At 34.7% G+C, this 24901-nt stretch overlaps 2 long non-coding RNA genes across 2 annotated transcripts; both read right to left on the bottom strand.

Moving 5' to 3' along the window:
• Positions 1-897: 897 nt before the first annotated feature.
• LOC149801882 (uncharacterized) lies at positions 898-2910 on the bottom strand. Its single transcript, XR_016420735.1, has 3 exons — positions 2759-2910; positions 1491-1657; positions 898-1050 (listed from the first exon to the last, which is right to left on the bottom strand). It is a non-coding gene; the product is annotated as an uncharacterized LOC149801882 (long non-coding RNA).
• Positions 2911-16645: 13735 nt separating this feature from the next.
• Positions 16646-19015, bottom strand: LOC149801883 (uncharacterized). The gene is made up of 3 exons (XR_016420736.1): positions 18875-19015; positions 17889-18048; positions 16646-16822 (listed from the first exon to the last, which is right to left on the bottom strand). It is a non-coding gene; the product is annotated as an uncharacterized LOC149801883 (long non-coding RNA).
• Positions 19016-24901: the final 5886 nt, after the last annotated feature.

Below are 24901 nucleotides of genomic sequence, written 5' to 3' on the forward strand. Positions count from 1 at the left end.
ACTTGCGGTAAACTGTATGACGTTTTTTATATAACTATAATTGTTATTGGAGAATCGAGTGAGATTGAAGTATCATTTTAAAATTTATCTCGTTTGAGTTTGCAAGAATTGCATGTAAGATAAACAAAATCAATTTTGTTGGCTGGGGCATAGGTTTATACAGATTGCCTCCTTCTTATGAGCCATAAATAGTTTATTATATGATTTTCTCTACGTACCACATATGAAGGTAGAGGTTGCCTGCTTGATTTCTTTGCTACATTTTAAACGAAAGTTTCATGTGTGTAGATTTCGTACCGTTCATTAATGGGTTTTCCATTTATTCTGTATTCATATAATTTATCACATTATTAATTTACTAAACATTAGTACATAACTTTTGAAAAGAAGATGCATTTCGACAACAAATGCAGTACATATTTACTCAGGCTATATTTTTACAACGCTAACAGTTCACACTTTCCTTTGCATGCGATATATTTTAGAAACAATATTATTGAGAAACGAGATACAGTTTAAATGTATTTACTTATATATGTTGCAGGAAAGAAACATTATCCTCTCTTATAACTTATGCAAGAAGAAACGTATGTCAATTGTCGTCAAAAAGTCTTCAAAAGAAATACCATACGTATCTTGTCTTACAGCCAAACACGAAATTAGCAATACCCAAGCTGTTTGTCTTATTTATAAAACACATGTGAAATATATTAGTATCAGTACAGGACGTACTTATCATGTATTTCAGAAAGTGACCACCAGCTACAGGTATCAGTGATTTTTCCAAGGCAATTGTTTATATCGTGATGAAGACAAAAGTGATAATAACAATACAAGTAAAAGAAGTAAATAAAATGAAGGTCGCATAATTTATATCTTACACGAAGCAACAACATATGCAGGTTGAATTATTTATTGTACTTATTAATGGACTAAAACGTTTGTTACACAGTAAAACAATGCTAAATAGGTAATAAGCACACACTGTTTTTCCTCCATCGATGTGCTGAATGAATAACGCTATCGTTCATATACTTCATAGGCAGAGACCTGAAAAAGACACAGATCAACAATCTGTCACGAAATAAATATATATATATATTCATCAAGTGATCAGCATTCTGTCTTTTCAGAACATGTGTGTGTACTCACTTAGTTATATAGCTAGATAGAGGTCTTGTTGTCAATAATTTTACATCAAGCATACTTTGTATTACAAAACCAACTAGCGTTGCCGAGATATGAACCACTTTTGCCAGCAATAATGTTACACTTATATTTACTGAGCCTAATATCTTGCTATATAAACGATTTGTTGTCTCCCCCAAAGAATAAGTCAGTAATTTGATTTACATTTGATTTATTCTTCACGGCATGGTACTACTCTACATGCCTACGAGAACACATATGCACGTGTTTGACATTATTTTAATATTTTGTACAATATACGTAACATAACGAATCAGTTTAGATTGATAAGGCACACGTACGTCGTTTTGAACTCTTCAATAGCCACTTTGGCATTTGTTTCCGTCACAGCCTCTGCAAATCGCTCCATTAAAATATAGATAACTATATTCTACGCATCCTGGTGGAATGTAAACTGCCAGACAGGTGATGTGAGGACAATAAGGAGGAAGTTTCTTGACTGGGCCACCTTGAAATGTAGAGCAGTTGTAACATATATATATATATATATATATATATATATATATATATATATATATATATATATATATATATATATATATATATATATATATATATATATAATGTGTTTGTGTGTGTGAGAGAGAGAGAAAGAGAGAGTGTGTCTACAAATATTGCTTGTAAGTGCATAGTCAAAAGATAAAGTTTTATCATTAGCAAAATGATAGTACTTATTTTCAGCTGAAACAACTAAATATAATTGATCAAATCCTTTAATTAATCAGCTTGTAATACACCGTTTGAATCCTTTTTATATGCAGTTATTCACGGAGGTAAAGTATATCTTGATTTTGCTGAGTTTGCTTTCGCTTTGATATATTTCATCAATCTAATTGCTGCGAGATATGAATAGTAATTTTTACTTTAAACGTTAGTATGCATAGTTGTAATAATTCACAGCAAAGTGTTTTATGCAAATTTTAAGTCCGGTATTGCTGCAATTTCGAAATATCTACAGCTAAACAGAAGTGAAGTTTCAATGGAATATATTTTATGAAATTTATTTCAATATCTCAACAGGTATAGGTGTTCCGTGTGTTATGTTTTGGTATACATTTTTTACCATAATATCAACAGTTCTACATTCACTTATTTCTAGGGATACGGATGTATGTACACATTTTAAGTCATTCTGCGGATAATGTGTTACAAGTGTCAAAAGTTGTTTTCTACAATCGGCACTGTTTACCAAAAATTATACATTTAACTGCAAAACACATTGACACTTTCGTTAATTTGCAGAACTTTATATATTGTAATTGTTTTATTGTACAGAATGTTTCATATTATTATCTCACATGTGTGTCAATGCTATTCTATGCTCATGTTTATACCTTTCACGGTTTGTTATTGAGTGCAAGCTGTACGGTAATTGGTATCGGCACTGCGGTAATATTTCCAATTTTCTTACTGTTAATTTGGCTTCTATTTAATTTGTAGATAATCAGAGAGAGAGAGAGACAGACAGACAGACAGAGAGAGAGAGAGAACAAATTAAACAGAATTAGGTGTAGGAGGAAATGATTTGTGGGCAAGGTAGCAAACTTACTTGGTAATGATAAAACTTGGCTGGCAATGAACATGGCGGTAACAATTAAAACTATAGTCCTCATTTTGCTATATTGTGAAGGAGAAGTCTCGAGATAAAATTACTTTACAACTACGTCTATGAATCCGAAATGAATCATACAACCTTTTACCAACAATTTATACTAAAATAAATTTTGACCATGAAATTCTTAGAAATAAGGATTACGTCAAACCAGGAAAAAGGTAAAATAATTCTGAACGTTTATTTTCATAATGGGATAGGTGATAGATCCTTAATATTTGCCCTCTTAACAAACAACCAAAGAGATAACAGGATCGGCAAACATGACAAATACCTAGATTTGCTCACTCTATCCGGTAATTTATCTCCTGGAGAAACATCTTAAAATATATTAAAACACCTTCGTCACTGTAATTCATATTTTGATGCACACAGTGTCATTAGGATTTGACCAACCTTTACACGTTTTGCTTGTTACCGCCATTAATTGTACATCTGTACAAGGAGGGACGTGTCCATGTAATACATACAGCAGATAAATAACTACTTCCAGACCATGATACATTCGACAGTAATATCAAAGTATGATATATATATGTGTGTATCTCTCTCTCTCTCTCTCTCTCTCTCTCTCTCTATATATATATATATATATATATATATATATATATATATATATATATATATATAAGTGGAAAAGTGGAAGTTTCAAACGGAAACTAAGACTTTGAACAAATCATATTTTCTTAGTGTCGTTTTAAGAATTTAGAAAATGTGTCTCAATGTGTACATTAAATTAAAACTGAAATTTATGAAAATATTTCTCTGCGCGATATCTTATTTAAGCATAATACGCTTTTTTATTGGTATTGACAAAGTTTTGGTTCTGATTCCATTCAAGAAAAAATTGCAGGTATAGGATATTTAATAAAACTCCAGAAGTGTAAATGTATGCTAAATACTGGGTTAGGTTTTAGAAACATGTAAACAGTTTTAACCACTTTTAAAACAAATGACGTTTGCGCTGAATAACATTTCAATCCGCTTCAATGCACACAAAAAATATGTAAATGGACCGTTCAGTAATCAGCATTCCAGTTTTCATCGCTGTTATTAATCTCTTACCTGTAGAAATGCAACAACTGTCTTGCGTTTTACAAAGGAAAAGTAAAATGAGCATGATAACAATGCAAAAATTTATATTCTTATGTGAAGTGCTTTGTTGTTTTTGACTGACTTAAATGTACTGGACTGCATGTTAAAAGATAACCATTGTCCCTTGTTCAAGAAATTTCCTTTAAAATAAGTTATGCGAGGCTTTTGAATTGGTATTGTGCTATTGTTTTGTATCCCATCTTCTTTTTCTTGGATGTAATGAAAACTATTAGTCTTTTAATAAACAGACTCGTAAAGGTGGGAATATAAATTAAGTTGAATGCAGTGCTTGTAAATTTTTTCCCTTCTTGGAGGAACTGTAACAATCTATCAGATCGCAGAAGGTTTGAACGTACTTTCACTTCCACATGAGAGAATGTGAATGATAGCGAATATTGAAATCCGAAACAATCTCTGTTGGTAAAGATAATGCTTAATTTATCATTTGCTCGTGTATTAGTTATTTCACCGTCTATATTTTATCGAATTCTTTTCGAAAGTAACATCATTAGTTCTGGAATGAAAATAAAACTTCCAGTGAATGTATATACGGAGCTTAATACGTATGATGCATAAATGATTAATGGAAAGTCAAATGGCATACATGTCACAGTTCACGACGCATGACATATAACTGTCTAATATAAAGTTAAAGAGCATAAATATGTCACTATGTTTGAAAAAGGAGAGGTAACGTATTACCAAAAGGTGAATGTCATTAAAATGTTAGCATAACAATGTTTTTATAAGCTTACAGAGAAAAACTCGTTATTATTTTACTTGAAAAACTCACTACAATATTAGCGTTATGTTTACTTTGGAACATTTTGATTTTAATGTCAAAACAGTTATCGTTTATTATATAGGCATGATAATATCATGAGATGGTATTCTCTCCTCCAAATATGACGATCAGTCTCCATGGGTCGGTTCTCCTATTCAAAACGAAATTCCATGCAGATTATTTGAACTGCGCTAATGATTAAAATGTACATAATGGTGTGCGTCATTCCTTTAAATAGCAAGAGATATTTCTTCATCGATGTTGTCTGCTGTAAAGTAGTCACAGTTTTGTCTCTGAAAATTTGCAATGCTTTAACTAGAAAATATACGCCCTCACTTATTTCTTCTCCTCGTTTTTCTCGTCGTTCTTCCCCGTTTTCTTCTTATGTATGAGAAGTAAAGTCTATGAGCATACGTGGTTTACACAACTGATCATGCAGTCTTCACATCTTCAGAACACTGAATATTGAAGATGACAAAATAACATTGCTAACTCGAAAGAACCATGCCAAGATGATGCGTAGAAGTCACTGAAAAAATCATACTGATTTAGTGTTGAAAAGTGAATCGTTAGATGAAGCAAACCTTTTTAGGAACTTACTTACTATGACATATTCTCTTATAAACCCGAATATAACAAGAAAAAATCATTCTTACACATCAGGCGGAATGTTATCTCTCTGAAGCACTAGAACAAGTACCCAATGTTCAAAGATATCTGAATGGACCTTAGCTAGGACTGCTCTTTCGTGGACACACTATATAAGTTCCTGCTACATAAAATACGCAAGTAACGGAGAGATGTAGACATCTGAGTAATGCTTATGTTCAACATTACGTGTAGGAAAGATGTACCTTCCAATAACTGGTAAAGAGAATTATTACATTACACCAGTTTGTGTAAAGAGTGATTACCATCTACACGTGTAGGAAATGCTTTCCTTCCCTCAGTGTAAATACGAATGTAGGAAATGCTTTCCTTCCCTCTGTGTCAATACGAAATGTTCACCTACCAACGATGCGTTTAAGTAATGCTTACTCACGAACAATGCTTGTGGAGAGTCCCGAAGTGTATTTTCGAACAATGACTGGGTCTTATTACACAAATTAATAGTCAAAATGCAAGAGACTTCATTATGATGCGCAGGTGAAGAACAATTTAGTTCTTTTCTTCTTCTTTAAATTATGAAGTATTTAGTCCCAGCTTTAATCAAAACGTTGATGTATACTCAACAACATTACATAGGCTGCCCTTGTCTATACAGGGGAAACGTTTTGCGTAAATAAAACGCGATGTTGCTCTCAATTTTATCAAGAAAACATCGTTTTAAACGTTGCATTTCACTCTGATTAAGGAGGTTTCTAATGTAAATACCTTATAAATTTGATGGAAACATTCTTCAATAAACTAACCTGTTTTTATGGTATATACTTATAAGGACGAGTATAATAATAAGGTACCATTCTGATTTTCAGATTACGTTAAAAAAAATTAACAGGATTATATATTAAGTCAAAAGTTATATGACTTTTTGTGAAACAGCCGGAGGACATGAACGTAGTAGAGAAACATACATATTTTAAGATCAAACAATAAACCTTTGTCCATATTATGTTTATTTACATTCCATAATAGATAATATATTATATGATCATGCTTTATTTAAAAATGTGGGTTGAGGTGGGCATTCATCTAGAGAGCAAACACGTCTAAACAGATCGCGTAGTATTTTGGAAAACACACCCAACGTGTCGTAATGCAATGATGGTCATTGTTTACATCCGCCAAATACTATCACATCTCTGAGAAACAGCTCGAAGTATATCACACCTTCTGTCATCCACTTTTTCATTCCAGTGCTTAAGTACTCGTCCTGCGTACTTCTGACCTATTTGTTCCTTAATATAAAATAATAACACCCGCTCTCCATGAATGTTTTATTATACCATCTTGTGTCTACGGTACATATTTCATCGACAGATTGCAGATTTATCCAAGTGTATGTCTCTAGGCTCCTTGTAACTACCATGGTAAGACAGTTTCCACTGTGATGTGGATATTGTTCATTGTTGTAATGATCCGATTTCAAGAATAAACGAGTGGAGACTACAAGGTGATTACGTACTTAGCGATAAGACTAAATACGATTCGTTAAGTAAGATGTGGGACATATTGAAGTTTGAGAGATGCATTGTGTTATTTTTTGCCCCCTGTAGATCACTTGCATTTTCTGAAAAATATATCCTTTTATTAAGATGATACTTTTTAACCCAGATCAAAGTCTGGTTGACATTTTCTCTTCTTTTCAGGGTCATGGCTGCAGATCCCCACTATAAGGTTTTCGCCTTACAGACTTTTATTGGGCACAAAGTCATACTTGAAGTGGACAGCTTCCTGACGCAATTCAGAACCATGATGGATTATATTTAAATGTTTTCCCGTTGACAGTTCCAATGTATATCTTTTACCAGCTAGAATAAAGCTGATTAAAAGAGAGCAGAAAGTGTTTCTTATTACCAAACATTAGTAATTATGTCAAAAGAAAACAACACGTAATTTTAAAACTTTTGATTCAACAGTTTGATGTTCAAATACACGAAATGATCTTTTCCCACATTAATACTACTGTTTTTAAACTGGGGGCACAAATTTTACAAGTGGAATGAGACATAAGTATGCATAACACTATTTACTCCTTTGTTAATATAAAACACTCGAAAAGAACAGTGTTTTATTAAACAAAATATTGATGGTTAATCAGAGAAACTTTGAATTGTACGATATTCTGGTTTTTATTTATCACGATTCACGAATTGTTTTAAGTCATAATTCAAAATCTCGCACAATAATTACTACCCAAGCATTTAAAAACCTGGATTAATTCAGTACATATTAATAATCACTCATACAATGGACTTACTTCATCCCCGAGGAAGTCTGTTTTGTGTGTACCTTCTAGATGTAGTCTGTTTTATGTGTACCTTCTAGATATAGTGTGTTTTGTGTGTACCTTCTAGATATAGTTGTTTTCTGTGTACCTTCTTGATGTAGTCTGTTTTGTGTGTACCTTCTAGATGTAGTCTGTTTTATGTGTACCTTCTTGATGTAGTCTGTTTTGTGTGTACCTTCTAGATGTAGTCTGTTTTGTGTGTACCTTCTTGATGTAGTCTGTTTTGTGTGTACCTTCTTGATGTAGTCTGTTTTGTGTATACCATCTTGGAGTAGTCTTTTTGTGTGTACCTTCTTGACGTAGTCTGTTTTGTATGTAGCTTCTTGATGTAGTCTGTTTTATGTCTACCTTCTAGATGTAGTCTGTTTTGCGGGTACCTTCTTGATGTAGTCTGTTTTATGTCTACCCTCTAGATGTAGTCTGTTTTATGTGTACCTTCTTGATGTAGTCTGTTTTGTGTGTACCTGCTTGATGTAGTCTGTTTTATGTCTACATTCTTGATGTAGTCTGTTTTGTGTGTACCTGCTTGATGTAGTCTGTTTTATGTGTACATTCTTGATGTAGTCTGTTTTATGTGTACCTTCTTGATGTAGTCTGTTTTGTGTGTACCTGCTTGATGTAGTCTGTTTTATGTGTACATTCTTGATGTAGTCTGTTTTATGTGTACATTCTTGATGTAGTCTGTTTTGTGTGTACCTTCTTGATGTAGTCTGTTTTATGTCTACCTTCTAGATGTAGTCTGTTTTATGTGTACATTCTTGATGTAGTCTGTTTTATGTGTACATTCTTGATGTAGTCTGTTTTGTGTGTACCTTCTTGATGTAGTCTGTTTTATGTGTACCTTCTTGATGTAGTCTGTTTTGTGTGTACCTTCTTGATGTAGTCTGTTTTGTGTATACCATCTTGGAGTAGTCTTTTTGTGTGTACCTTCTTGACGTAGTCTGTTTTGTATGTAGCTTCTTGATGTAGTCTGTTTTATGTCTACCTTCTAGATGTAGTCTGTTTTGCGGGTACCTTCTTGATGTAGTCTGTTTTATGTCTACCCTCTAGATGTAGTCTGTTTTATGTGTACCTTCTTGATGTAGTCTGTTTTGTGTGTACCTGCTTGATGTAGTCTGTTTTATGTCTACATTCTTGATGTAGTCTGTTTTGTGTGTACCTGCTTGATGTAGTCTGTTTTATGTGTACATTCTTGATGTAGTCTGTTTTATGTGTACCTTCTTGATGTAGTCTGTTTTGTGTGTACCTGCTTGATGTAGTCTGTTTTATGTGTACATTCTTGATGTAGTCTGTTTTATGTGTACATTCTTGATGTAGTCTGTTTTGTGTGTACCTTCTTGATGTAGTCTGTTTTATGTCTACCTTCTAGATGTAGTCTGTTTTATGTGTACATTCTTGATGTAGTCTGTTTTATGTGTACATTCTTGATGTAGTCTGTTTTGTGTGTACCTTCTTGATGTAGTCTGTTTTATGTGTACCTTCTTGATGTAGTCTGTTTTGTGTGTACCTTCTTGATGTAGTCTGTTTTATGTGTACCTTCTTGATGTAGTCTGTTTTATGTGTACCTTCTTGATGTAGTCTGTTTTGTGTGTACCTTCTTGATATAGTCTGTTTTATGTCTATCTTCTTGATGTAGTCTGTTTTGTGTGTACCTGCTTGATGTAGTCTGTTTTGTGTGTACCTGCTTGATGTAGTCTGTTTTATGTGTACCTTCTTGATATAGTCTGTTTTATGTCTACCTTCTAGATGTAGTCTGTTTTATGTGTACCTGCTTGATGTAGTCTGTTTTGTGTGTACCTGCTTGATGTAGTCTGTTTTATGTGTACATTCTTGATGTAGTCTGTTTTGTGTGTACCTGCTTGATGTAGTCTGTTTTAAGTGTACCTTTTTGATGTAGTATGTTTTATGTGTACATTCTTGATGTAGTCTGTATTATGTGTACCTTCTAGATGTAGTCCGTTTTATGTGTACCTTCTTTGTTGCTCATGCTGCTATCTACGGCGTAATTTTTAAATGGAAGTTTAAAAAAATTATGTTCGTCTATTTTTTTACAAAAATAATTTTACATTCATTGGGCTATAGTGTCTTCCATATATAACTTCTGAATTACAACTGAGATTTTTTGACGATTTCAACCAAACCAATGTCAATGACTGCAAGTAAGGCAGGAGGATGATACGTATTATTCCGCGAAGTTTTTATAATTTCATTTTTTATTTTGGGTGGTGATCGTTTGATCAGATTATGGAATTTAATTATTTGATACACTGTCTCTGTCCTTTTCAAATAAACATGAAGGCACGTATCTTGTTGGTGTTGCCATTGATAACATTTTATGTGTTCTATAGAGTACTGAAGCAGCAAATAATGAGCCTTTCGTTCATAGTTATACTGGAATTTGTGTGTTCTCAATATGGCCTGACGTATACAGCGTCTTTCTAACTTTACATGGTTTTAATGGTTGTTTGGTTAACCAGTGATTTCAATTTTGCTCTGACATTTCTGTACCAAAAGATGAAATATGTTTGGTATTTATTCAAGAATGAAACATTTTCTTTTTAGGACGTACCAAAGACATTCCAGATTGAAGCTTATAAGATGAAATTAACCCTAGAACAGCACCAACACGACCCTTTTCATAAAGTCACCTTACTGTCAACCATACTCACTGACTGGTCATTACAAATATATCAGAAAAACCATCAATTGCAGCGAGCGCTAGGTTGGCTATGACAATGCGTTGCACTAAATTACATTTCTGACATGTTGTAAACCATATCATTTTATATGACCATGCACTAAATCCAATTCAGCAATGCATTACACTGGTATTTTTTTAAAAATTGTTGTCAAGGTAGTATATGGGAAATAACTTTGTGGCGACACGAAAGGTGAGTAATATAATTTCTATAGACATAATCAATCAAGGATTGCCTAGAATATTATGAACTCTTGTATTTTCACATAAAGAACTGAATATATATGGACTGAATATATATATTCAGTCCTTTATGTGAAAATACAAGAGTTCATAATAATTTAGGCAAACCTTTGTTTGTATTTGTTTATATATATATATATATATATATATATATATATATATATATATATATATATATATATATATATATATATATATATATATATAAAGTCAATAGTGGCAGTTAAGGATACATACAGTGTCATTAAGACCTATTAACTTGTAAACATGTTTTGGTTTCAAATTAGCACATCAAGATTGACGTGGATACATTTCGTTTATCAATTTCGAATGTTAATACCTGAAGTACGAACGTCAGATAGGATTGGTAGTATAAATAATATAATTATATGATGTTATATTCTTCTTTATCCAACTGACTTGAATGTCTTGATATATAACTACAGTTCGTTCCTCGCTTGAGCAAATGCACTCAGTGATCCTTCTTATTACACCGTAACAATGAACTCCGTGCAAAGCTATATGTGTAGTTTTCTTGGCTACTCGCTTTCAGTATTTTGATGAACCAATCTAAACTAATTTTTATAGTACTATAAGTAGAGTTTGCTAGAAATCTGCCATACTATACACTTGATGACACACTATTCCATACAATGCACGTGATGACACCCTCTGAATCAGAGTACTGCGATCGATATAGTTTATTTGTCTGCTCTTCTACAATATGTTTTATCAGATTTTTATAGTACGATCGGTACAGCTTGTTTGTTGGGCTGTATACAGTGTAATCGATGGTATAGTTTTGGAATATAAACATTTTCTTTAAAACTGTTCATTTTGTATCATTTTCCTTGCAACAGTTAAGCTAAAAAATGAAATTCAATTTTTATTTTAAAAACCTAAAGAATCTCGCCACTTTTTAGATAAAACCAATTTCATATGCAAAATGGAATTTCAACAGAGATGAGTATATTTTTAAGAAAAAAACAAACCTGCAGTTGCTTGTTTCCGAAAAGCAACGACAGAGGGAGATAAGAAAAAGACAAATAAGTCTACTTCCGTGCGGTTGTGCTTAATGCTAGGCTTTCTTATGCTTCTTTTGTTCTATTATTATGATCCGTTAATAAAATGTAGACGCCGACTATCTATTGTTGCAGAGATGGGGAGGGGGTGTCTGGAAAGGAAACATTTTTGTTATATTATTAGGTAAGACAGATATAGTAGCAGAAAAGAGTAAATGCAATTTAATGGTAAGTTTTACCTAATGAGAGACAAATCAATCTATTGCAGATACACAATACATCAATTGGTCGTCTAAGTGTTCAAATTTTCAAACAAATATGTCCCTAGAGAGAACGGGTATGATAGGATAACAGACACTCGTACATATATGAAAGGATAACAAACACTAGTATTTATAAGAAACATACGCACACACACATCTCACTCTTGCAAACAAATGCAAGTTTCTACACTATATATATACATATACATATACAAGAAGCTGTCACATTTTGGCGTTTTACAGAAGGTCTGACATCGAAAGAAATCATTATGAAGTTTGTGCAAATAATTTCGTTGCTTCATCATGTATATAAATGTATATAATCTGCTTTAAATGTATGAATTTATCACGTGGTTTCTGTGTTATATAGATTAGACATGGTTTAGTATTTTACGGCACAGAAACGCATATGCGTCATTAAGAGCCGAGACAGCTAAAGTCAAGTTTCTTGAGCTGACCCGAGGGAAGGACTCGAACCCACATCCTTTCGTGATCGAGTCGGAGACGATAACAACTACGCCAGGATGATTCCTATTTAGATTTATGCACCTATATAATATATTCCAACATTACAGGAGATTACAATTACCTATTAGCATACTGAATGGCTCATGACGACATATATGGTGAAGGCGGCATATATTGACTGGTTAACCGATAGTCTTGCAATTAGATTTAAGTGTACAATAATACATTTTGAAATGGTGCACCGCTCCAGCGGTCGTACTAGATAACTAGCTGTGATCCGTTATAGTACAAGATTGTCAATGATTCATTTTGTTGGCACAATGGTGTAATGCCGTTGTTATACAATACATGTATGAATCTTCTTTATTTCACTTGCAAATTAAATGTCACAAATAGAAGCGAATGACTGTGGTTACTATATTATGTGTTTCGTGATGATTTCGTATTTGTCGAGCCACTTTAGCGGAATAAATCGATGACGCATATAACATTGCTTCGATGGTATTTTAAAAGAGTATTATATATCAGTCTTAAATAAATGCTAGTGTACTAAACTGTAACAAATATTCTAAACATACACAACATATCTAATTTAGCTGTAGTCCCTTGCTACAGCTACAGCACTGACGGCAGGTATAACAGCCTTGGCATTATATCATTCCAGCAGTGAGGTACACGTGTCAAACTATCTATAAAGAGTTATTGGTGGAGCAAATGAAATTATTGATTCAAGGCCAAAAAGCTCCGCAACGCAGTGAAAACGTTGGGGGAACACTTTTTGAAATTGCTCCCGGGCCTCCTACAACCGTAATCCAGTTTTGCATGTACAATGATAGTTTTTTTTTAATATATACTAACCAAAAGTTTAATCTTTTGACGCTAATAATGAGGAAAATATTTATTTTTGCACTAAAATTCGGGTTGTCTTAACTCGATATAACTATAACAGATTCGGTGATGATTTGCGAATCTGTTCTCTCGTGTTGCGAACATTAAGGCGGGGGGGGGAGGCTATCGTTCATTGAATAATACAAATGTTGCATTTAAAGCATACTTATATCAATGTTTTCTTTATAACCAATGAACTTTGTTTCAAAACATTGACAATTGTCGCGTGATAAGCATGTTCACAGTTGACTTCATCCTGGATGGTCCAGTCTTATTACTGTAATATTCATGACACTCTTATTGGTGGTCTTACTCAAAATGCAATAACAGCACGGTTGGCTAAATGCCTAAGAGAGGGAAACTGCGATATAAAGCCTACGACCTGTGGACCTTGCTGTCACCGTCCATGCTTGCTGGGTCATGTCAGATGAAACCCAGGTTTATAGGGTGGGGCCAGTTTTCGCAGACTGAACTCCACCTAAAAACTCCATTCCGCAGGCATCAAGGGACTGTCTGCTGTCTACTGTTTACGTCTACCCCTATATCTGCAAGACTTTATCAGGTCCTGCAGCGATTGGATATAGGCGAAAAACGGCAGATGAAAGATGTCACTGGAAGCCGCATTCCCAATCCTACATGCAGGCAACTCAGGCCTTTGGCCGTTTGATGTTGATTCGGAGACGACAACATCACCCGTCAACAGTCTGAGTGATCAAACATCCTTTTCTAGAGACAACACTGCTTGCTCTGCATGATGAGGGACCTAGAAAGGTGGTTTAACCAAAGCTCCTCTCCCTACCACCCACCAGTTTGCCTACCGCAGCCAACGGGCATCTTCCAACGCAGTCGAAAGTGCGCGATTTTGTCACGTGATAATAACTAGCTTTTCAAAAGTTATAACCCCTAATTTGGGACCAACTAGACGTCAAAGTAAATTTTCTGGTGACAATCCAGTGCCGATGTGACTTTCCGTTCGAAATAATTGGCGATTATAAAATTTTCGCGATGGCTGCCACGACAGCCACATTACATGCAAGTCCAACAGCATTTTCGTTCCGAAATTATTATACATCATAAGAAGCCATTCAAAGAAAACTTCATGTTAATATGCCTATCCTTGTAGTGAAATACTCATGTTGATATGACCATCCTTGTAGTGAAAACCTCATTTTGATATGACCATCCTTGTAGTGAAAAACTCATGTTGATATGACCATCCTTGTAGTGAAAACCTCATGTTGATATGACCATCCTTTTAGTGAAAACCTCATGTTGATATGACCATCCTTGTAGTGAAAACCTCATGTTTATAATATGACCATATTTGTATGGAAAACCTCATGTTGATATGACCATCCTTGTAGTGAAAATCTCATGTTGATATGACCATCCTTGTAGTGAAAACTCATGTTGATATGACCATCCTTGTAGCGAAAACCTCATGTTCATATGACCATCCTTGTAGTGAAAAAAACATCATGTTCATATCGCCATCCTTGTAGTGAAAACATCATGTTGATATTTCCATCCTTGTAGTGAAAACATCATTGTTTAAATGGCAATTTGAAACACACATGATCATATCAGCCCCTTGTTTTGTCATTTTACTTGAAAATAGGACAAATTCATTCGAATTCAACAGTCATAGTAATTGTGGTTTTTATGTTGTTGTTGTTTTTTAAGATAAATATTTCTCTCATAAACAAACGCCGTATAAGTTACATTCGTCGGATGTTATTGGTTTTGTTATTGTACATTTGGTCATATGTACTTCTCTTGCTTTAGGTTTGGAAAATGAGTAGTACGATACTACGGGTTTTGCCTTGCTGGTTCACTTTGCAGCCTTTCCACACATCATCGCCTTTACCAACCATGACCATTTAGCCCCTTAAGTGAGATTTGTCCGTCGTTCACTTTGAATTTTGATCGTGCACACAGGCAAGCCGACAGGTGATGCGATTGACTGAGTCATGGTGAGCAGAGACTCGTCCGGGTGGGAAGACCACGAAGTGGACCAACACGGCAAAACCCCCAGTTCCATACTACTAAATGTTATGATCAAGAACATATTTGCTTTGCAAAGTAGATAGATAGATAGGTAGGTAGGTAGATAGATCGATATATAGATAGATCGATAGATAGATAGATGGGTAGATAGGTAGATAGATAGGTAGGTAGGTAGATGGATAGATCGATATATAGATAGATCGATAGATAGATAGATGGGTAGATAGATAGATCGATATATAGATAGATAGATGGATAGATAGATAGATGGGTAGATAGGTAGATAGATAGGTAGGTAGGTAGGTAGATAGATAGATCGATATATAGATAGATCGATAGATAGATGGGTAGATAGAAAGATAGATAGATAGGTAGGTAGGTAGGTAGACAGATAGATAGATAGATAGGTAGCTAGGTAGATAGATAGACAGACATATAGATAGATATAGAGCACTTCATTTTTAATTAAGCATATCATTCATGTTTCAATAATTCGTGTGTGTAGACCATTTTGTAAAATGCATTGATCTAATCTAAATTGTGCACCATATCAGCATTTGATTGGGTATCTATGCGGTGTCTGAATTGCGCCTGTTTAGTAGGTTTGTATTGACTTCCATATACATGTCCATTGTTAATAAACATGTTATTTTGATAACTATTCGTCTCTTCACTGATAATAAACTCACTCGATCAATCTTGTTACGTAATACGAGTGTTCACATAACCGAGTATATTCGATGACGATGTGCAAATAACATAAAACTGCGTCTGTAGAAGACCACTAATAGACTAACATATTTCCCTTCCATTATATAGAGGTTCGTAACGCGAGTGCTCATTTCAAATGCAAGTCGATGAAACGAGTCGAATAATTGTTGCAAGCCTTGAAACTAAAGATTTAAATTAGTAGATCAATTTCATAAATTTCATCTGAAATGAGTGCTAGTGTTATATTATATTTATTGCATGACGATAAAGTCAAATTCATATGTTAATCTCATCATAGGATTCTGCTCAAAAATTACAAACTCGGTATCGTGGTCGTGTGGTGGCGCTACATCAAACTATTAATCGTGTGGCCAAGACCCGAATAAAAAACACAAAAAACAAATATATTATTAGCAGCAATTTGGCGAAAATGAAAGCCGAAGATATTTTGTTCATGAGGGAACGTCTTCATAATGTGGTGACGTAATTGATTTTTGGATTTTAATTGCAAGAAAAAGTAAAAAAACAAATGTAAGCAACGCTCGGCATATGTTTAGAATATTTTACAGGTAACATATAAAAGATGAAATACTAACACATCTCGTTTCTCATGCGCTCAAACCTAACTGGTCGTCCGGGCCAAAAGGGATCATATTGGTAGCTTCTTCAGTCACTATAGACCAAAGTAATCTTACTGATTTTTCCATTAGTTTATTGCACGATCAGTAATTGTTGTCTTGAGAGAAATAGCGCCGTCATTGCTGGATTTATTCGTATCTTGAGATTTCTGGATTAAAACTAGTTTTCGACACAGAACCATCTACATTATCAGGCACAAACAGCATGCTGTCTAATCTGTCACCAGCTTCTTTCTGAAATATTTGTAAAAATCCTAACGTAAGGCCAGATACTAATTCATTTAGTGTACCGTAGATGTATATCCCACCTATAAGATCCCACAAATGTATTTGTCTCATACAGACAGATATTGTTTTCTCCAGCACCCATATTTAATCTAGAGCAATGTCTTCAGTAGCTTAAAGTAATTCAGTACAAAAACGAAGATCTGTAGAACAATATTTTCCACTGATTACTACGGTGTTAACTGTAAAATCAGTTCATGAGATTAATATCATTTCTTGGGAGACAATAATATCAGCTACCCTTCAATCAATGCATTTACATTTCGTATAACTCACTTTTAAGGTGAAAATGTCAGTACCTTGTAGTCTGGTTCACTGCTTCGCATAATCCCTGCCTTCCACTTCCCTGTACGGATACGAATCAGGGAACCAGTCTAGTACCTAACATCATTAACTATGTCCCTTCGATAATCCTGCAGCTTGATAAATGTCTTCTACTTCTTTAACGGTATGAACGTTAGGTTTAGTAAACATTCTTATGTACGTATGACCTTTATGCAGGTAGGTCGGTACATAGACAAAAATAGATAGATCGATAGATGGAAAGATGGTTACATACATACATAGATAGTCATCTTACTATATGCATAGCAATACATACATCATATATATATATATATATATATATATATATATATATATATATATATATATATACGTACATTGAAAAGTCCATATAATCATTTATAAATATCCCTTCTATAACTTACATTTCATCTAAATTGTACCATAAATGCAAATGCCTGGAATTCTTATATGTAACCTAAAATAACTTGGATTAAAATTACATGATCTGAGACCGTATCCTTAGTGCGTTAGAGATTCAACAGCTTTAACTTATAACATGCTATGAGACACAAATAACCATTAAGATCGGAACTATATCTGCAAAAAGTTAACGACATGTACCTCATCAAAAGAAATAGCTTTTGACTTGATACAACTGGCCAGTTTTGTTCTCCACACAAACACGATATAAATAGGTTGAAAAGCAGATTGTAAGGTATTTACTCACATATTCTAAATGTCCGTAACTGGATATCCATTGGGACATTTATTCCGGGGACACGATAAGCAAATCCTTCCTCCGTAGGTAGAATAGGTAGGTTCGGAGCACTCCGGAGGAATATAAATAGCAAGGCAAGCTATATCCGGACAGGGAAAAATGGCGTTCTCTGGTTTCATATATAGGATAACAAACATAAGATTTTATACACTGTAGTTGTAAATTCATATTGTAGCATTATAGCAAATGTACGCAGACTAATATTTATATTGTTCTCATAAATTTGTAATGAGGAACCCGTATCTATTAAACTGACAATTTCACCAGATTCAACGTAACGGGCTTAATTTCAGAATATAGATACATAACGCAAACATATTGGTGTTTGGGATTTGCACCCAAATGATATTCAGGTATTTTTTTCTTTTTTCTTTTTTTTTTCATTTTTAATTGAAATCTGTCAAAATTGTCTGAGTGATCAAACATGTACCAAAATTGTCCTCGTAGTGAATTATATATTTATAAAAAACAGACACGTTTTTTGTTTACTTAGTATGAAAAGTAAGAGTTTTATTTCGCGTCGGGATGCTTCAATGACGTTTGATAGATAGGCACACGTGTGTAATATCAAAAGGGGTCTTTCTCCAGACTCGAAAAAAGCAAACAATACATAACTTAATAGAAGTCTATCCTTTTTGAAAACGACCTAGTCCCGTCAAGTACGTTCGGAATATATTTTAGAGAAGAAAATAAATACGACCAACGAGGATATGCAAAGTAATTGCTTTCGTTGTCCAACTTCTTCTCACAATGTAGGAGTTCTCAGACGCTAAATTAATTCAGGTTTGAGGTGCAGGTTGCATCGAAAATTCAGCATTCACTATCATCCTAAAATGGGATACTTGAAGGTGTACCGGGCACAGCAAAGTTGGAACTATACATGTTATAGTGATGAATTAATTATTTCAAAGGTAGAAATAAAGTGCAATTCTTACCTGCCAGTAATGCCGCATAAGCATGGCAACAAAAAATAAATGTCACCACAACTAGCGTCCTCATTGTATAGACCGGTTCGTTGAAGTTTGGGAGAAGTTGTTTCAGATGTGTATTAGAGCAGCAACTATGTTTGTTTATATAAGTTAGTGTCAAGTTAATAATAATCTTATAACAGGTGTTCTCATATATATGCGAGTTGAGGATGACGTAAATAAGGTGTGGTGTTGTTATTCATGAGGCGGAAATACCTAGAAGGTTTAAAATCGTCAATAGGACCGATTATAATAGTTCTGTTTTGCTCTTCTTCACGTGGGTCAGATTACACGTATAATGCGCCAGAGCTAAGGTAAAGACGATGTTAATAATAAAGAACTCATTGTCTATGATGGCCTTCTAGCACATTTGTGGAGCAAATTCGTGATTATCAGCTATATTGGTGCAAATGTGAAACATACGTGGAAATGTAAAAAAACACATTTATAAATTTATTTCAAAAAGGCATTAAGCTGTTAAACTCAGTGAAGCAATTTTACTCTAGAACAGAAATGCATGTAAGTTTTGACATACATCCAGCTCCAAGACATATTATATCCAGGATGGGAATATTACATCCTAGATGTACAATTTTGTAGACGGCACAAACAAATAACTGCTGACCTACTAACGCTTTCAGTTGGGGTCAGTTGTTCTAGCTTCTCTTACATTGCTAGCACTAATAAGTAACATTCTGACGCTCATGCTTGAGAAGGAAAGTCTTCTGATTTTACTCAAACCCTTACCATGGCATGAACGGAACAAATTGCCCGTAAGTCCACAGCCAAACACATCCCAACATACTTCTGTGTTATGGGATTTCTGCTCACATCCTGGTGTGAGCTAGACAGAATATGCTCATGCTGTAAACAACCAGGTCACGGTCCAAAAGACTGTAAGAACCAACCAGCAGCGGCTACGCACGCTAGTGAGACTGCAATTAATTAAACAAACATGCCTGAAGAGGAAAGCCTAAGGATACAAGAAACTAGACAGGTGGGGGTTAACACACTAGTTGAACAATGTAGAAAAAAAACAACACCACACAAAACAAAACAATACCATAGAAAAATGAGAAACAGTTACCTATAATAGACAAACAAAACTCAGAAGAAAACCAAAACGGGACACAAGCACCTAGTACTGTTACCGCCAACATTGCTGAAAACAATACAGACGGTATAGAGCGCACTGTGGAAGGCACATAGAACATTCAAATCCCCATAATTGACTTGACTGCAATACTGAGAGATAAGGAAAGTACTTCCCAAAAAGACTTAGTATGTGAGAACTTTCTAAGTCCCAATAAAGCAGGGAAGGTACATACCAACAATAAAGATGAGAACATTCTGGGAACAAACAAACATTTTTATCTCTTCCAAAACCAACTGGGGGAGGATGGAAACTCCCAGAGGAAGAGGAGAAGGGATCCACTCCACCCTCAGCAGAAAAAGGACCAGTGGACCTAATTAGTTTGAAGCCTCTAACATCCACACCGGTGCTTAAGTTAAGAAATAAAAAGAAGAAAAAGACACATCGGCCTCCAGCTCATCATAGATGAAACAGCACCACCGGAGGAAATGGACAAAGGGAATAAAACAATTCAAATTGTGATTCCGCCGGTGAAGGCTACAGTAATAGGCTCAATAAATAAGAGAGAAATCCATAAAAGAAACAGACACACAAGAAGCTGGCAATGGAAAGGACATAGAAACCAAAAACGGCAATAACAATGACAATTAAAACGAGAAAGAAAATGACAATGAATTAGACATATGCGAAACAGAAATGGAAACAGACAATGAAGAAACAGACACTGGTGATATGGATAAAATAGAAAATGAGAAATCCAAAGGTAAAAGCTCAATAACACAGGAGGATCCGACACAGGGCCAGCACCTCAAATACCTAATACCATATAATCAATAAACTTCAAAATAAAAATTAACAACAAACAACACTATTAATCTTATTAAAGCAACAAGGCCAAGAGATGCGGCTACCTGGCAGGATGGAAACAATGGAGGGAATTAACTTCGGTATCGCTTCAATAAATACGAATGGGGTCGATAAAGAAAAGGTAGTCAAATTAAGTAGAGAAACTGACTATGATATAATTCTCCTACAAGAAACACACAACAACCTCACTAAAGAATTTTAAACCATGATAGAAGATAAATTAGATGCAGTAGTAATAACTAATAATTACGAAAATGAAGACACGAGAGGGTAGCAACTGTATAAAAAAAGACAGACGAGATATTAGTTGGGAAAAGCGCAATGAAGGAGAATTTTTTAAAGGAAGAATGATCCACATAATTGTAAAAAGGTGGCAAAAAAGTGGCATATAATAAATGTGTACCTTCCGGCGCAGAGAATTAAAAAACAACAGTATATAGAAAACCGACAAAACTATTTAAACGATTTTTCAATGGACAACCTGAGATTATGAGGAAGATTTTAACTGGATAGGGGATACAATTGACAGAACCGCGGAACCGCGGAACTTACTACAAATGATAAACCCCTCAGGGAGGGAATAGAAAATTTGATATCAAAACATAAACTAGAGGTTATTTATAGAAGATTAAACATACTAAGAAGAGAATTTTCACATGAGTGTAATATTAATCAGGCAAGCAGGCTGTATAAATTCTACGAAACCAGCTACGAAAACAAATTTTATATAAATGCAATAACCTCAGACCTTAAATTTTCAGACCACAAATTAGCATATATAGAAATAAGAATAGAAAATAATAAATGGGGTAAAGGTACGTGGAAATTTGAATAACAAAATTTGAGAAGAAAATGAATTTAATGAAATTTTAAGAAAAGACAGCAGGATTTTGGGAAATGAAATAGTGATATTATTAAGGAATGGGATAATTTAACAAATAAAAGTAAGGAAAAGGCGGGCAGGTATTCAAAAAGAAGAGCGGAGAAACTAAAGATGGAAAAGGAGTAAATAAAAAAAAAACTATGAGGAAGAAATAACACGGAGGAAAGAGACAAGAAATTAAAAGAAAGACTTAAAGAAATACAAGAAGAAAACAAAGGGAGACATGATCTGGGAGGGAAAATTTCCACAAATACATAAGAAAGCGTAAGGACTCCCTATAGAGAAAAATTAAGGAAAGGGGGAATAGAAAAAGGCTAGAAATTATAAGAGAAAACATTAAGGAAATAACAGGGGAAAATGACATTATGATCTGTATTTTAAATTACTATAAGGATTTTTATGCATCGCAACATATAGACCCAATCATAATGGGTAGATATCGACAAGATTTCCCATGAGAGCTGATATCATCAGAACATAGAGACCGGTGTGATGATTTCATCTCTAGTGAAGAAATATTTTTTTTTTTAAAATCACACAACTTGCGAAAGGCAAATCGCCAGGCAGAGATGGACTCACCGCGGAATTCTATCAAATATTCCAAGGGAAGATTTTGCCGGTTCTTTAAGCGAAAAATAAACAACAATATTTTACTGAGAAATGAAACTATGCCAAAATCTATGAAGTGGGTATAATTACGGTAATATACAAAGGGTAGGGAGAAAGGGAAAAATTATAAAGGAGGCCCATATCCCTCTTAAATATAGACTATACAATTTTAAGTAGGATTTTAGCCAATAGGATCAAAAGTGGGATAGGACAAATGATCTATATAAAGCAGACATGTGGAGAAAAAGGAAGAGAGGTACAAAATAAAATACTCAGTACAGGAACAATGATACATTTTATCAATGAAACAGGCTAGAAAGGTGCTATGGTACTTTTCGACCAAGAAAAAAGCATTTGACATATTAGAACACAAATATATGCAGAACGTCTTAGAATTTTTTTAAAATGGAAATAACTTCCGAAGATGGACTGAATTCATGTACAATAGAATAACCTCGAGAGTACAGGTAAATGAAGCGATCACAAAATAATTTGAAATACATAGATCAGTCATGCAAGGGTGCTCACTATCAATGATATTATACGTAAAGGCAATCGAAATCCTAAGCCATAAGATAAGAAACAACCGAGAAATAAAACCAAAGACAAGAATATAAAAAAATGCTCCATATTGTTGTAAAGGATAATAGATCCTTCAAGCACATAGAGAAAGAATTTGAAACATTTGGATCAAAACTAAATCATGATAAAACAGATATTAAGAATAGGAAACTGGAGAAGGAATCACCCTGCACTTACCCCACACTTATTAAAAGAGCAAGTGAAAGCACTGGAATTATTCTTCGGTAAAGACGGTGAATTAGAAAACTACAGAAACGTGATCAAAAAAATGAAAAGAAAATACCAACATCTGGGCACTAACACCGTTATGCATGATGGAACGGGCCCAAGTGGCCAAAACATTATTATACTAACATATTAATTACTGGGGAAATAATTGGAAAAGGATATGGGGGTAACCTCAGAAAATAAGATCCTTAAAAATACAGAGCATAATCTTCAAATACCTGCATAACTCATGGTTGACGAGAGAAGTAGCAGTCAAGAGGCACAACAAGGACCGTACCAAAGTACCCCATGTGTACAAAAGCTAACTTCACGAAATACCACACAATCGCACAGTGCGAGGTTAGGAAAAATGATAGGAGAAGGTTAATTATACAAATATGCAAAAAGGAGAGGTATCAGAAATATTTACTATTTTATATGGAGACTTCGATAAAACTTTACTAATGAAAATCAGGGATTATATAACAAAAACAATGACGGCTTGTGGGCAGGTTATAAGGATTGAAAAGTAACCTGCCGGAACAAGCAATTATTTTCCAGGATTTGGAGATGGGGGGCTTCGGTTGATCGCCTAAGTAGGGGCGGTACCAGCCGCTGCGCGTGACGAAGCCTCCATCACATCTGATATCCAACGGAAGTATATTTTACTAAAACTCTTTATGAAGAGAATGGGGAGGCTTTCTTTGAAGAGGACGGTAGTGGGGAGCGTCTCTGGTTGATTGCCCGAGTAGTGGAGGTACCAGCCAGTGCGCGGACTAGAGAGGCTCCCACACTAATATTGTCCATGAAGAGAATGACGACCCATCCCAAAAACCTACTTTAAATTTTAAAAAAATCCCTGATGCCTACCAAATGGGAACAAATATCACAATTAATATGGGGCAAACCCACTATGAGAATATAACAAGCTAATGCTTTTAGCCTTTACTTTTCTAGTAGATAATCCGATGAGTACAGGAAACCTGCGGACTAGAATAAATATGGGCCACGGACATCGCAGGGCTAAGGTGGCAGCGTACAGTTTCTTAAATTCGCCCCTGGCAAATTTTGTAACTTAAGGCTATGGTGTGACTTTTTCAGCTTTTATTGTTTACTAATTAAATATATGGATATATTTGAGAACTAGGTGTTTCGGGCTTGTGTTGTTCTTGAAACTGATGTCAGGCATGTACACTTTCCATAGTTACTCTGCAGTATGTTGATAGTGAAATACTAATAGTTGGCTAGGAAAAAGAGCTAACCTTCCACACCAGTAAACACGTGGGTTTGGGGCAAGAAGAATATCTCAAAAACAGCTTGGATGAGAACTATTTTCAATTGCATCAGCCTGTTTAGTACACATTGTTTTGCAGAATTGTCATCTAGGAAAAGGGCTTGTGTTTGCACTGTGAGCATCACATGGTGCCAAAAATGACCCTCGGACATGAAAATTGCAGGTATAAATTAGAGGTCGGGGTGCATAAAGTTGTTCTGCTATGAACTGCCATTGATTTCTCAGGTCAAGTGGATAATATTCTTATGCATTGTTTTAATATAGGCATGCAAAATTATGGACCTTTTTGACCTCACTTGTGTATTTGAATTCTTTTGAATTTTTATACTAAGTGCTAATTGCAGCATTAAATGTTTACGTAAAAACTGGCCCATGCCCCCTAAGTCACAAAGTGCCACGCGAAGTGAACAGACCTGCGAAAGAGTTCCAGAAAACCTAGACGCAGAAACTGGACAAACA

The sequence above is a fragment of the Sinohyriopsis cumingii genome, chromosome 4, assembly GCF_028554795.1.
Source record: "Sinohyriopsis cumingii isolate HCF-2022 chromosome 4, ASM2855479v2, whole genome shotgun sequence".
NCBI lineage: Eukaryota > Metazoa > Mollusca > Bivalvia > Unionida > Unionidae > Sinohyriopsis > Sinohyriopsis cumingii.